The following is a 14,587-nucleotide window of genomic DNA, read 5'->3' as shown; positions in this document are numbered from 1 at the left end:
TAATGGCTTGTAAGTGGTTAGGATTGAATATGTGACACTTACTATTCTTTCTATGTCCTTGAATAGTGAGCAGATGTCAGAAGATTGGAAGTTGGTTAATATTAATCTCGCTTCAGATAATGGTTTTAAAAGTGGTTAGGATTGAATATGTGACACTTACTATTCTTTCTAAGTCATTGAATAGTGAGCAGATGTCAAAAGATTGGAAGTTGGTTAATATTAATCACAGTTCAGATAATGGTTTTAAAAGTGGTTAGGATTGAATATGTAACACTTGCTATTCTTTCTAAGTCTTTGAATATTGAGCAGATGTCAGAAGATTGGAAGTTGGTTAATATTAATCACGGTTTAGAAAATGGTTTTAAAAGTGGATAGGATTGAATATATGACACTAACTATTCTTTCTATGTCCTTGAATAGTAACCAGATGTGCGAAGATTGGAATTTGGTTAATATTAATATCGGTTCAGATAATGTGTTTGAAAGTGGTTAGGATTGAATATGTGACACATAGTATTCTTTCTAAGTCCTTGAATAGTGAGCAGATGTCAGAAGATTGGAAGTTGGTTAATATTAATCTCGGGTCAGATAATGGTTTTAAAAGTGGTTAGGATTGAATATGTGACACTTACTATTCTTTCTAAGTCATTGAATAGTGAGCAGATGTCAAAAGATTGGAAGTTGGTTAGCATTAATCACGGTTGAGATTACGGTTTTAAAAGAGGTTAAGATTGTATATGTGACACTTACTATTCTTTCTAAGTCATTGAATAGTGAGGAGATGTCAGAAGATTGGAAGTTAATTAATATTAATCACGGTTCAGATAATGGTTTTGAAAGAGGTTAGGATTGAATATGTGACACTTAATATTATTTCTATGTCCTTGAATAGTAACCAGATGTGCGAAGATTGGAATTTGGTAAATATTAATATCGGTTCAGATAATGTGTTTGAAAGTGGTTAGGATTGAATATGTGACACATAGTATTCTTTCTAAGTCCTTGAATAGTGAGCAGATGTCAGAAGATTGGAAGTTGGTTAATATTAATCACGGTTCAGATAATGGTTTTGAAAGAGGTTAGAATTGAATATGTGACACTTGCTATTCTTTTTAAGTCGTTGAATAGTGAGCAGATGTCAGAAGATTGGAAGTTGGTTAATATTACTCTCGGTTCAGATAATGGTTTTAAAAGAGGTTTGGATTGAATATGTGACACTTATATTCTTTCTAAGTCCTTGAATAGTGAGCAGATGTCAGAAGATTGGAAGTTTGTTAATATTAATCACGGTTGAGATAATTGTTTTGAAAGTGGTTAGGATTGAATATGTGACACTTATATTCTTTCTAAGTCTTTGAATAGTGAGGAGATGTCAGAAGATTGGAAGTTTGTTAATATTAATCACGGTTCAGATAATTGTTTTGAAAGTGGTTATGATTGAATATGTGACATAAACTATTCTTCCTAAGTCCTTGAATAGTGAGGAGATGTCAGAAGATTGGAAGTTTGTTAATATTAATCACGGTTCAGATAATGGTTTTAAAAGAGGCTGGGATTGAATATGTGACACTAACTATTCTTCCTAAGTCCTTGAATAGTGAGCAGATGTCAGAAGATTACACCTTTGTTAATATTACTCTCGATTCAGATAAAGGTTTTGAAAGTGGTTAGGATTGAATATATGACACTAACTATTCTTTCTAACTCCTTATATAGTGAGGAGATGTAAGAAGATTGGAAGTTGGTTAACATTAATCACGGTTGAAATAATGGTTTTAAAAGAGGTTAAGATTGAATATGTGACACTTACTATTCTTTCTATGTCCTTGAATATTGAGCAGATGTCAGAAGATTGGAAGTTTGTTAATATTAAACACGGTTCAGATAATAGTTTTAAAAGAGGTTAGGATTGAATATGTGACACTTGCTGTTCTTTCTAAGTCTTTGAATAGTGAGCAGATGTCAGAAGATTGGAAGTTGGTTAATATTAATCACGATTTAGAAAATGGTTTTAAAAGAGGTTAGGATTGAATATGTGACACTAACTATTCTTCCTAAGTCCTTGAAAAGTGAGGAGATGTCAGAAGATTGGAAGTTGGTTAATATTAATCTCGGTTCAGATAATGGTTTTAAAAGTGGTTAGGAATGCATATGTGACTCTTGGTATTCTTTCTAAGTCCTTAAATAGTGAGCAGATGTCAAATGATTGGAAGTTGGTTAACATTAATCACGGTTTATATTATGGTTTTGAAAAAGGTTAGGATTAAATATGTGACACTCACTCTTCTTTCTAAGTAATTGAATAGTGAGGAGATGTCAGAAGATTGGAAGTTGGTTAATATTAATCACGATTCAGATAATGGTTTTGAAAGAGGTTAGGATTGAATATGTGACACTTGCTGTTCTTTTTAAGTCCTTGAATAGTGAGCAGATGTAAGAAGATTGGAAGTTGGTTAATATTACTCTCGGTTCAGATAAAGGTTTTGAAAGTGGTTAGGATTGAATATGTGAAACTAACTATTCTTCCTAAGTCCTTGAATAGTGAGCAGATGTCAGAAGATTGGAAGTTTGTTAATATTAATCACGGTTCAGATAATGGCTTGTAAGTGGTTAGGATTGAATATGTGACACTTACTATTCTTTCTATGTCCTTGAATAGTAAGAAGATGTGAGAAGATTGGAAGTTGGTTAATATTAATACCGGTTCAGATAATGTGTTTGAAAGTGGTTAGGATTGAATATGTGACACTTAGTATTCTTTCTAAGTCCTTGAATAGTGAGCAGATGTCAGAAGATTAAACGTTTGTTATATTACTCTCGATTCAGATAAAGGTTTTGAAAGTGGTTAGAATTGAATATGTGACACTTGCTGCTCTTCATGAGACCTTGAATAGTGAGCAGATGTTAGAAGATTGGAAGTTGGTTAATATTTATCACGGTTCAGATAATGGTTTTGAAAGAGGTTAGAATTGAATATGTGACACTTACTATTCTTTTTAAGTCTTTGAATAGTGAGCAGATGTCAGAAGATTGGAAGTTGGTTAATATTAATCTCGGTTCAGATAATGGTTTTAAAAGTGGTTAGGATTGAATATGTGACACTTGGTATTCTTTCTAAGTCCTTAAATAGTGAGCAGATGTCAAAGATTGGAAGTTGGTTAATATTAATCACGGTTTATATTATGGTTTTGAAAAAGGTTAGGATTGAATATGTGACACTCACTATTCTTTCTAAGTCCTTGAATAGTGAGGAGATGTCAGAAGATTGGAAGTTGGTTAATATTAATCACGATTCAGATAATGGTTTTGAAAGAGGTTAGGATTGAATATGTGACACTTGCTGTTCTTTTTAAGTCCTTGAATAGTGAGCAGATGTAAGAAGATTGGAAGTTGGTTAATATTACTCTCGGTTCAGATAAAGGTTTTGAAAGTGGTTAGGATTGAATATGTGAAACTAACTATTCTTCCTAAGTCCTTGAATAGTGAGCAGATGTCAGAAGATTGGAAGTTTGTTAATATTAATCACGGTTCAGATAATGGTTTGTAAGTGGTTAGGATTGAATATGTGACACTTACTATTCTTTCTATGTCCTTGAATAGTAAGAAGATGTGAGAAGATTGGAAGTTGGTTAATATTAATACCGGTTCAGATAATGTGTTTGAAAGTGGTTAGGATTGAATATGTGACACTTAGTATTCTTTCTAAGTCCTTGAATAGTGAGCAGATGTCAGAAGATTAAACGTTTGTTATATTACTCTCGATTCAGATAAAGGTTTTGAAAGTGGTTAGAATTGAATATGTGACACTTGCTGCTCTTCATGAGACCTTGAATAGTGAGCAGATGTTAGAAGATTGGAAGTTGGTTAATATTTATCACGGTTCAGATAATGGTTTTGAAAGAGGTTAGAATTGAATATGTGACACATACTATTCTTTCTAAGTCCTTGAATAGTGAGCAGATGTCAGAAGATTGGAAGTTGGTTAATATTAATCACGGTTCAGATAATGGTTTTGAAAGAGGTTAGAATTGAATATGTGACACTTGCTGTTCTTTTTAAGTCGTTGAATAGTGAGCAGATGTCAGAAGATTGGAAGTTTGTTAATATTAATCACGGTTCAGATAATTGTTTTGAAAGTGGTTATGATTGAATATGTGACATAAACTATTCTTCCTAAGTCCTTGAATAGTGAGGAGATGTCAGAAGATTGGAAGTTTGTTAATATTAATCACGGTTCAGATAATGGTTTTAAAAGAGGCTGGGATTGAATATGTGACACTAACTATTCTTCCTAAGTCCTTGAATAGTGAGCAGATGTCAGAAGATTACACCTTGTTAATATTACTCTCGATTCAGATAAAGGTTTTGAAAGTGGTTAGGATTGAATATATGACACTAACTATTCTTTCTAACTCCTTATATAGTGAGGAGATGTAAGAAGATTGGAAGTTGGTTAACATTAATCACGGTTGAAATAATGGTTTTAAAAGAGGTTAAGATTGAATATGTGACACTTACTATTCTTTCTATGTCCTTGAATATTGAGCAGATGTCAGAAGATTTGAAGTTGGTTAATATTAATCACGGTTCAGATAATGGTTTTGAAAGAGGTTAGGATTGAATATGTGACACTTACTATTCTTTCTATGTCTTTGAATAGTAAGCAGATGTGCGAAGATTGGAAGTTGGTTAATATTAATATCGGTTCAGATAATGTGTTTGAAAGTGGTTAGGATTGAATATGTGACACTTAGTATTCTTTCTAAGTCCTTGAATAGTGAGAAGATGTCAGAAGATTGGAAGTTTGTTAATATTAATCACGGTTCAGATAATGGTTTTGTAAGTGGTTAGGATTGAATATGTGACACTTACTATTCTTTCTATGTCCTTGAATAGTAAGAAGATGTGAGAAAATTGGAAGTTGGTTAATATTTATCACGGTTCAGATAATGGTTTTGAAAGTGGTTAGGAATGAATATGTGACACTTGGTATTCTTTTTAAGTCCTTAAAGAGTGAGCAGATGTGAGAAGATTGGAAGTTTGTTAATATTAAACACGGTTCAGATAATAGTTTTAAAAGAGGTTAGGATTGAATATGTGACACTTGCTGTTCTTTCTAAGTCTTTGAATAGTGAGCAGATGTCAGAAGATTGGAAGTTGGTTAATATTAATCACGATTTGGAAAATGGTTTTAAAAGAGGTTAGGATTGAATATGTGACACTAACTATTCCTCCTAAGTCCTTGAAAAGTGAGCAGATGTCAGAAGATTGAAAGTTTGTTAATATTAATCACGGTTCAGATAATGGTTTTGAAAGTGGTTAGGATTGAATATGTGACACTTACTATTCTTTCTAAGTCTTTGAATAGTGAGGAGATGTCAGAAGATTGGAAGTTGGTTAATATTAATCTCGGTTCAGATAATGGTTTTAAAAGTGGTTAGGAATGCATATGTGACTCTTGGTATTCTTTCTAAGTCCTTAAATAGTGAGCAGATGTCAAATGATTGGAAGTTGGTTAACATTAATCTCGGTTTATATTATGGTTTTGAAAAAGGTTAGGATTAAATATGTGACACTCACTCTTCTTTCTAAGTAATTGAATAGTGAGGAGATGTCAGAAGATTGAAAGTTGGTTAATATTAATCACGATTCAGATAATGGTTTTGAAAGAGGTTAGGATTGAATATGTGACACTTGCTGTTCTTTTTAAGTTCTTGAATAGTGAGCAGATGTAAGAAGATTGGAAGTTGGTTAATATTACTCTCGGTTCAGATAAAGGTTTTGAAAGTGGTTAGGATTGAATATGTGAAACTAACTATTCTTCCTAAGTCCTTGAATAGTGAGCAGATGTGCGAAGATTGGAATTTGGTTAATATTAATATCGGTTCAGATAATGTGTTTGAAAGTGGTTAGGATTGAATATGTGACACATAGTATTCTTTCTAAGTCCTTGAATAGTGAGCAGATGTCAGAAGATTGGAAGTTGGTTAATATTAATCTCGGTTCAGATAATGGTTTTAAAAGTGGTTAGGATTGAATATGTGACACTTACTATTCTTTCTAAGTCATTGAATAGTGAGCAGATGTCAAAAGATTGGAAGTTGGTTAACATTAATCACGGTTGAGATTACGGTTTTAAAAGAGGTTAAGATTGTATATGTGACACTTACTATTCTTTCTAAGTCATTGAATAGTGAGGAGATGTCAGAAGATTGGAAGTTAATTAATATTAATCACGGTTCAGATAATGGTTTTGAAAGAGGTTAGGATTGAATATGTGACACTTAATATTATTTCTATGTCCTTGAATAGTAACCAGATGTGCGAAGATTGGAATTTGGTTAATATTAATATCGGTTCAGATAATGTGTTTGAAAGTGGTTAGGATTGAATATGTGACACATAGTATTCTTTCTAAGTCCTTGAATAGTGAGCAGATGTCAGAAGATTGGAAGTTGGTTAATATTAATCACGGTTCAGATAATGGTTTTGAAAGAGGTTAGAATTGAATATGTGACACTTGCTGTTCTTTTTAAGTCGTTGAATAGTGAGCAGATGTCAGAAGATTGGAAGTTTGTTAATATTAATCACGGTTCAGATAATTGTTTTGAAAGTGGTTATGATTGAATATGTGACATAAACTATTCTTCCTAAGTCCTTGAATAGTGAGGAGATGTCAGAAGATTGGAAGTTTGTTAATATTAATCACGGTTCAGATAATGGTTTTAAAAGAGGCTGGGATTGAATATGTGACACTAACTATTCTTCCTAAGTCCTTGAATAGTGAGCAGATGTCAGAAGATTACACCTTTGTTAATATTACTCTCGATTCAGATAAAGGTTTTGAAAGTGGTTAGGATTGAATATATGACACTAACTATTCTTTCTAACTCCTTATATAGTGAGGAGATGTAAGAAGATTGGAAGTTGGTTAACATTAATCACGGTTGAAATAATGGTTTTAAAAGAGGTTAAGATTGAATATGTGACACTTACTATTCTTTCTAAGTCATTGAATAGTGAGCAGATGTCAGAAGATTTGAAGTTGGTTAATATTAATCACGGTTCAGATAATGGTTTTGAAAGAGGTTAGGATTGAATATGTGACACTTACTATTCTTTCTATGTCTTTGAATAGTAAGCAGATGTGCGAAGATTGGAAATTGGTTAATATTAATATCGGTTCAGATAATGTGTTTGAAAGTGGTTAGGATTGAATATGTGACACTTAGTATTCTTTCTAAGTCCTTGAATAGTGAGAAGATGTCAGAAGATTGGAAGTTTGTTAATATTAATCACGGTTCAGATAATGGTTTTGTAAGTGGTTAGGATTGAATATGTGACACTTACTATTCTTTCTATGTCCTTGAATAGTAAGAAGATGTGAGAAAATTGGAAGTTGGTTAATATTTATCACGGTTCAGATAATGGTTTTGAAAGTGGTTAGGAATGAATATGTGACACTTGGTATTCTTTTTAAGTCCTTAAAGAGTGAGCAGATGTCAGAAGATTGGAAGTTGGTTAACATTAATCACGGTTTAGATAATGGTTTCAAAAGAAGTTAAAATTGAATATGTGACACTTACTCTTCTTTCTAAGTCATTCGAAAGTGAGGAGATGTCAGAAGATTGGAAGTTGGTTAATATTAATCATGGTTCAGATAATGGTTTTGAAAGAGGTTATAATTGAATATGTGACACTTACTATTCTTTTTAAGTCGTTGAATAGTGAGCAGATGTCAGAAGATTGGAAGTTGGTTAATATTACTCTCGGTTCAGATAATGGTTTTGAAAGAGGTTAGGATTGAATATGTGACACTTGCTGTTCTTTTAAGTCCTTGAATAGTGAGCAGATGTCAGAAGATTGGAAGTTTGTTAATATTAATCACGGTTCAGATAATGGTTTTGAAAGTGGTTATGATTGAATATGTGACATAAACTATTCTTCCTAAGTCCTTGAATAGTGAGGAGATGTCAGAAGATTGGAAGTTTGTTAATATTAATCACGGTTCAGATAATGGTTTTAAAAGAGGCTGGGATTGAATATGTGACACTAACTATTCTTCCTAAGTCCTTGAATAGTGAGCAGATGTCAGAAGATTACACCTTTGTTAATATTACTCTCGATTCAGATAAAGGTTTTGAAAGTGGTTAGGATTGAATATATGACACTAATTATTCTTTCTAAGTCCTTAAATAGTGAGGAGATGTAAGAAGATTGGAAGTTGGTTAACATTAATCACGGTTGAAATAATGGTTTTAAAAGAGGTTAAGATTGAATATGTGACACTTACTATTCTTTCTAAGTCATTGAATAGTGAGCAGATGTCAGAAGATTTGAAGTTGGTTAATATTAATCACGGTTCAGATAATGGTTTTGAAAGAGGTTAGGATTGAATATGTGACACTTACTATTCTTTCTATGTCTTTGAATAGTAAGCAGATGTGCGAAGATTGGAAATTGGTTAATATTAATATCGGTTCAGATAATGTGTTTGAAAGTGGTTAGGATTGAATATGTGACACTTAGTATTCTTTCTAAGTCCTTGAATAGTGAGCAGATGTCAGAAGATTGGAAGTTTGTTAATATTAATCACGGTTCAGATAATGGTTTTGTAAGTGGTTAGGATTGAATATGTGACACTTACTATTCTTTCTATGTCCTTGAATAGTAAGAAGATGTGAGAAAATTGGAAGTTGGTTAATATTTATCACGGTTCAGATAATGGTTTTGAAAGTGGTTAGGAATGAATATGTGACACTTGGTATTCTTTTTAAGTCCTTAAAGAGTGAGCAGATGTCAGAAGATTGGAAGTTGGTTAACATTAATCACGGTTTAGATAATGGTTTCAAAAGAAGTTAAAATTGAATATGTGACACTTACTCTTCTTTCTAAGTCATTCAAAAGTGAGGAGATGTCAGAAGATTGGAAGTTGGTTAATATTAATCATGGTTCAGATAATGGTTTTGAAAGAGGTTATAATTGAATATGTGACACTTACTATTCTTTTTAAGTCGTTGAATAGTGAGCAGATGTAAAAAGATTGGAAGTTGGTTAATATTACTCTCGGTTCAGATAATGGTTTTGAAAGAGGTTAGGATTGAATATGTGACACTTGCTGTTCATTTTAAGTCCTTGAATAGTGAGCAGATGTAAGAAGATTGGAAGCTGGTTAATATTACTCTCGGTTCAGATAAAGGTTTTGAAAGTGGTTAGGATTGAATATGTGAAACTAACTATTCTTCCTAAGTCCTTGAATAGTGAGCAGATGTCAGAAGATTGGAAGTTTGTTAATATTAAACACGGTTCAGATAATAGTTTTAAAAGAGGTTAGGATTGAATATGTGACACTTGCTGTTCTTTCTAAGTCTTTGAATAGTGAGCAGATGTCAGAAGATTGGAAGTTGGTTAATATTAATCACGATTTAGAAAATGGTTTTAAAAGAGGTTAGGATTGAATATGTGACACTAACTATTCTTCCTAAGTCCTTGAAAAGTGAGCAGATGTCAGAAGATTGAAAGTTTGTTAATATTAATCACGGTTCAGATAATGGTTTTGAAAGTGGTTAGGATTGAATATGTGACACTTACTATTTATTCTAAGTCTTTGAATAGTGAGGAGATGTCAGAAGATTGGAAGTTGGTTAATATTAATCTCGGTTCAGATAATGGTTTTAAAAGTGGTTAGGAATGCATATGTGACTATTGGTATTCTTTCTAAGTCCTTAAATAGTGAGCAGATGTCAAATGATTGGAAGTTGGTTAACATTAATCACGGTTTATATTATGGTTTTGAAAAGGTTAGGATTGAATATGTGACACTCACTCTTCTTTCTAAGTAATTGAATAGTGAGGAGATGTCAGAAGATTGGAAGTTGGTTAATATTAATCACGATTCAGATAATGGTTTTGAAAGTGGTTAGGATTGAATATGTGAAACTAACTATTCTTCCTAAGTCCTTGAATAGTAAGAAGATGTGAGAAGATTGGAAGTTGGTTAATATTAATACCGGTTCAGATAATGTGTTTGAAAGTGGTTAGGATTGAATATGTGACACTTAGTATTCTTTCTAAGTCCTTGAATAGTGAGCAGATGTCAGAAGATTAAACGTTTGTTATATTACTTTTGATTCAGATAAAGGTTTTGAAAGTGGTTAGAATTGAATATGTGACACTTGCTATTCTTCTAGAGAACCTTGAATAGTGAGCAGATGTTAGAAGATTGGAAGTTGGTTAATATTTATCACGGTTCAGATAATGGTTTTGAAAGAGGTTAGAATTGAATATGTGACACTTACTATTCTTTTTAAGTCTTTGAATAGTGAGCAGATGTCAGAAGATTGGAAGTTGGTTAATATTAATCTCGGTTCAGATAATGGTTTTAAAAGTGGTTAGGATTGAATATGTGACACTTACTATTCTTTCTAAGTCATTGAATAGTGAGCAGATGTCAAAAGATTGGAAGTTGGTTAATATTAATCACAGTTCAGATAATGGTTTTAAAAGTGGTTAGGATTGAATATCTAACACTTGCTATTCTTTCTAAGTCTTTGAATATTGAGCAGATGTCAGAAGATTGGAAGTTGGTTAATATTAATCATGGTTCAGATAATGGTTTTGAAAGAGGTTATAATTGAATATGTGACACTTACTATTCTTTTTAAGTCCTTGAATAGTGAGCAGATGTCAGAAGATTGGAAGTTGGTTAATATTACTCTCGGTTCAGATAATGGTTTTGAAAGAGGTTAGGATTGAATATGTGACACTTGCTGTTCATTTTAAGTCCTTGAATAGTGAGCAGATGTCAGAAGATTGGAAGTTGGTTAATATTAATCTCGGTTCAGATAATGGTTTTGAAAGTGGTTAGGATTGAATATGTGACACTAACTATTCTTTCTAAGTCCTTGAATAGTGAGCAGATGTCAGAAGATTGGAAGTTTGTTAATATTAATCACGGTTCAGATAATGGTTTTAAAAGAGGTTAGGATTGAATATGTGACACTTGCTGTTCTTTCTAAGTCTTTGAATAGTGAGCAGATGTCAGAAGATTGGAAGTTGGTTAATATTAATCACGATTTAGAAAATGGTTTTAAAAGAGGTTAGGATTGAATATGTGACACTAACTATTCCTCTAAGTCCTTGAATAGTGAGCAGATGTCAGAAGATTGAAAGTTTGTTAATATTAATCACGGTTCAGATAATGGTTTTGAAAGTGGTTAGGATTGAATATGTGACACTTACTATTCTTTCTAAGTCTTTGAATAGTGAGAGAGATGTCAGAAGATTGGAAGTTGGTTAATATTAATCTCGGTTCAGATAATGGTTTTAAAGTGGTTAGGAATGAATATGTGACACTTGGTATTCTTTCTAAGTCCTTGAATAGTGAGCAGATGTCAAAGATTGGAAGTTGGTTAATATTAATCACGGTTTAGATTATGGTTTTGAAAAGGTTAGGATTAAATATGTGACACTCACTATTCTTTCTAAGTCATTGAATAGTGAGGAGATGTCAGAAGATTGGAAGTTGGTTAATATTAATCACGGTTCAGATAATGGTTTTGAAAGAGGTTAGGATTGAATATGTGACACTTGCTGTTCTTTTTAAGTCCTTGAATAGTGAGCAGATGTAAGAAGATTGGAAGTTGGTTAATATTAATCTCGGTTCAGATAAAGGTTTTGAAAGTGGTTAGGATTGAATATGTGAAACTAACTATTCTTCCTAAGTCCTTGAATAGTAAGAAGATGTGAGAAGATTGGAAGTTGGTTAATATTAATATCGGTTCAGATAATGTGTTTGGAAATGGTTAGGATTGAATATGTGACACTTACTATTCTTTCTAAGTCCTTGAATAGTGAGCAGATGTCAGAAGATTAAAGTTTGTTATATTACTTTTGGTTCAGATAATGGTTTTGAAAGTGGTTAGAATTGAATATGTGACACTTACTATTCTTTCTAAGTCCTTGAATAGTGAGCAGATGTCAGAAGATTGGAAGTTGGTTAATATTTATCACGGTTCAGATAATGGTTTTGAAAGAGGTTAGGATTGAATATGTGACACTTACTATTCTTTTTAAGTCTTTGAATAGTGAGCAGATGTCAGAAGATTGGAAGTTGGTTAATATTAATCTCGGTTCAGATAATGGTTTTAAAAGTGGTTAGGATTGAATATGTGACACTTACTATTCTTTCTAAGTCCTTGAATAGTGAGCAGATGTCAGAAGATTGGAAGTTGGTTAATATTAATCACGGTTCAGATAATGGTTTTAAAAGTGGTTAGGATTGAATATGTGACACTTGCTATTCTTTCTAAGTCTTTGAATAGTGAGCAGATGTCAGAAGATTGGAAGTTGGTTAATATTAATCACGGTTTCAGATAATGGTTTTGAAAGTGGTTAGGATTGAATATGTGACACTTACTATTCTTTTTAAGTCCTTGAATAGTGAGCAGATGTAAAAGATTGGAAGTTGGTTAATATTAATCTCGGTTCAGATAATGGTTTTGAAAGTGGTTAGGATTGAATATGTGACACTTGCTATTCTTTTAAGTCCTTGAATAGTGAGCAGATGTCAGAAGATTGGAAGTTGGTTAATATTAATCACGGTTCAGATAATGGTTTTAAAGAGGTTAGGATTGAATATGTGACACTTGCTATTCTTTCTAAGTCTTTGAATAGTGAGCAGATGTCAAGAAGATTGGAAGTTGGTTAATATTAATCACGATTTAGAAATGGTTTTAAAGAGGTTAGGATTGAATATGTGACACTAACTATTCTTTCTAAGTCCTTGAATAGTGAGCAGATGTCAGAAGATTGGAAGTTTGTTAATATTAATCACGGTTCAGATAATGGTTTTGAAAGTGGTTGGGATTGAATATGTGACACTTACTATTCTTTCTAAGTCTTTGAATAGTGAGGAGATGTCAGAGAAGATTGGAAGTTGGTTAATATTAATCTCGGTTCCAGATAATGGTTTTAAAAGTGGTTAGGAATGAATATGTGACTATTGAAGGCTATTAACTTTCTAAGTCCTTAATAGTGAGCAGATGTCAAATGATTGGAAGTTGGTTAATATTAATCACGGTTTAGATAATGGTTTTGAAAAGGTTAGGATTGAATATGTGACACTTACTATTCTTTCTAAGTCCTTGAATAGTGAGGAGATGTCAGAAGATTGGAAGTTGGTTAATATTAATCACGGTTCAGATAATGGTTTTGAAAGTGGTTAGGATTGAATATGTGACACTAACTATTCTTTCTAAGTCCTTGAATAGTGAGAGATGTCAGAAGATTGGAAGTTGGTTAATATTAATCACGGTTCAGATAATGGTTTTGAAAGTGGTTAGGATTGAATATGTGACACTTACTATTCTTTCTAAGTCCTTGAATAGTGAGCAGATGTCAGAAGATTAAAGTTTGTTGCATTACTTAATTGAGTTCAGATAATGGTTTGAAAGTGGTTTAGGATTGAATATGTGACACTTGCTATTCTTTCTTATGAGACAGTAGTGAGATGTTAGAAGATTGGAAGTTGGTTAATATTAATCACGGTTCAGATAATGGTTTTGAAAAGAGGTTAGGATTGAATATGTGACACTTACTATTCTTTCTAAGTCTTTGAATAGTGAGCAGATGTCAAAAGATTGGAAGTTGGTTAATATTTCACGGTTCAGATAATGGTTTTAAAAGTGGTTGGGATTGAATATGTGACACTTGCTATTCTTTCTAAGTCCTTGAATAGTGAGCAGATGTCAGAAGATTGGAAGTTGGTTATGTAATCACGGTTTAGATAATGGTTTTAAAGTGGTTAGGATTGAATATGTGACACTAACTATTCTTTCTATGTCCTTGAATAGTGAGCAGATGTCAGAAGATTGGAAGTTGGTTAATATTATCACGGTTCAGATAATGGTTTGAAAGTGGTTAGGATTGAATATGTGACACTAACTATTCTTTCTAAGTCCTTGAATAGTGAGGAGATGTCAGAAGATTGGAAGTTGGTTATATTATCTCAGGTCAGATAATGGTTTTAAAGTGGTTAGGATTGAATATGTGACACTTACTATTCTTTCTAAGTCTTTTGAATAGTGAGCAGATGTCAAAAGATTGGAAGTTGGTTAATATTAATCACGGTTCAGATAATGGTTTTAAAATTGGTTGGGATTGAATATGTGACACTAACTATTCTTTCTAAGTCTTTGAATAGTGAGCAGATGTCAGGTGGAAGTTGGTTAATATTAATACGGTTCAGATAATGGTTTTAAAGTGGTTAGGATTGAATATGTGACACTTTATTCTTTCTAAAGTCCTTGAATAGTGAGCAGATGTCAGAAGATTGGAAGTTGGTTAATATTAATCACGGTTCAGATAATGGTTTTGAAAAGAGAGGGAAGTGAATATGTGACACTTAACTATTCTTTCTTAGTCCTTGAATAGTGAGCAGATGTCAGAAGATTGGAATTTGGTTAATAATAATCACCGGTTCAGAATAATGTGTTTTGAAAGAGGTTAGGATTGAATATGTGACACTTACTATTCTTTCTAAGTCCTTGAATAGGTGAGCAGATGTCAGAAGATTGGAAGTTGGTTT

The sequence above is a fragment of the Tachypleus tridentatus genome, chromosome 7 (genome assembly GCF_004210375.1).
Source record: "Tachypleus tridentatus isolate NWPU-2018 chromosome 7, ASM421037v1, whole genome shotgun sequence".
In the NCBI taxonomy this organism is placed as follows: domain Eukaryota; kingdom Metazoa; phylum Arthropoda; class Merostomata; order Xiphosura; family Limulidae; genus Tachypleus; species Tachypleus tridentatus.
Note: the sequence above shows the minus strand (reverse complement) of the source record.